This window comes from Molossus molossus, unplaced genomic scaffold (genome assembly GCF_014108415.1).
Source record: "Molossus molossus isolate mMolMol1 unplaced genomic scaffold, mMolMol1.p scaffold_m16_p_19, whole genome shotgun sequence".
In the NCBI taxonomy this organism is placed as follows: domain Eukaryota; kingdom Metazoa; phylum Chordata; class Mammalia; order Chiroptera; family Molossidae; genus Molossus; species Molossus molossus.
This window is the reverse complement of record NW_023425354.1, coordinates 32,623,794-32,625,844: the sequence shown is the minus strand read 5'-3', so window position 1 is coordinate 32,625,844 and position 2,051 is coordinate 32,623,794.

Genomic DNA, 2,051 nt, shown 5'->3' with positions numbered 1-2,051 from the left:
AGAGGAGACAGGTGAGGGGCAGAAATTGCTCCTTAGATTGAAAGAACATTGGACTGTTGAAGAATGTGGTGCAGAAGTCTTCCATTTATGATGAAACATACAGGTAGTTTTGCACTGTCTCCTTCGCTTTGAGACATTCTCCTTCCTCTCCAAATACACACATACCTCTTTTTTTATCCTCACCCGAGGACATCCTTCCATTTTTTGTTCAGGTAGAGTGGGACGGAGAGAGAGGAACAGAGAGAGAGAGAGAGAAAAACATCGAGTGGCTGCCACCTGCACAACCGACCAGGGCCGGGGACAAACTGCAACCTTACCGGGAACCGAACCCGGGTGTCTCAGGACCGCAGGCCGACGCTCTAACCACTGAGCCAAACCGGCCAGGGCCACACATACCTCTTTAACCCAGCACACACGTTCACTTCCTCATTGCTACATATGCCTTTGGGTTTATTGCTATAGAGCATCCAGTTCGTTTGGTATAAACAGCCTTACTACACTGAGTTGATACTGAATCTGCTATTTAAATTGAGCAACTCGTTACTGATTTCTGTTTAGTGTTTTTGAAAATTTGAAAATTGCTCAAGCACTTCAATATTGTTTCAGGGGCTCCAGCCTGGGAACCGCTGATGCAGGGTAAAGGTTCCTTGACATTTTTTTTTCTTTATTGATTTTTAGAGAGAGAGGAAGGGAGAGGGAGAAGAAACATTGATTAGAGAGAAATCAGTTGGCTCCCTCCAGCATGCCCCCCACTGGTGATTTGGCCCACAACTTGGGTGTATGCCCTAACCGGGAATCAAACCAGTGACCTCCTGGTGCATGGGTTGATGCTCAACCACTGAGCCACACCGGCTGGGCTCCTTGACTGTTTTTTTTTTTTAATCCTTACCCGAGGACAATTTTCCATTTTTTATTCAGATAGAGCGGGAGGGAGAGAGGGGAAGAGAGAGAGAGAAACATCGACATGAAAGGGACACATTGAGTGGCTGCCACCTGCATGACCTGACGAGAGCCAGGGACAAAGTGCAACTGCAGTACATGCTCTTAGCGGGAACCAAACCTGGGTCTCTCTGGACCACAGGCCGATGCTCTAACCGCTGAGCCAAATCAGCCAGGGCTCCTTGACTTTTTTTTTGTTTGTTTTAATCCTCACCCGAGGACATTTTTCCATTTTTTGTTCAGGTAGAGTTGGGGGGGGGGGTAGAGAGAGGAACAGAGAGAGAGAGAGAGAGAGAGAAACATCGATGTGAAAGGGACACATCGAGTGGCTGCCACCCGCACAACCGACCAGGGCTGGGGACAAACTGCAACCGAGGCACGCGCCCTTAGCGGGAACCGAACCCGGGTCTCTCAGGACCGCCGGCCGACGCTCTAACCGCTGAGCCAAACCGGCCAGGGCCTCCTTGACATTTTTGAAGCTAAGAAGGTGTGTGTTAAAATCTGTTCTTTCATAAGACATACTGATTAAGGAAGGAGTAGGTTTTCAGTCATACAGAAATAGAATCTACTGTCCTGTTGACAGGGAGGATACCATGGTGAGAATGTATAATATTAGAAGCTACAATGTACAAGATGAGTGGTGAGGGTGGGAACAGAGTGGTCATCTCAGTTGGAAGATGATCATTGTTTATGTGGCAGATTTGTTTTCCCATTACTGCTGCAGGCTATGGGTGCCAGAGAATACCCTTTTAAGAAACTTGAAATCATCATCCCGTAACTGCCTAAACTTCTGGGGTTTAATACCATGAAGTACCTTACAGGTGAAAAGGGGATGCTATTGGGCTGCCATCCATTGGTAATGGACTGCTGCTGGGTTATAACATTTCAAAACAAGTTCTTCTATGTTCTTATATGGCTTATTACAGGAAACTTAGAAAGTAAGTTAGACATTTTCCATCTCCCACCTAAGACATTGTTGACATTTTTTATACCCTCTAGGTTCTAAGATGCTTTGTCCTGTCCCTTGCATTTCTGAAAATGCAGTGCACTTCGTAATGTCTAAAGAAACTTGTCAACTCATTCCCTCATCCCTGCCCCATAAAGTGCACTTT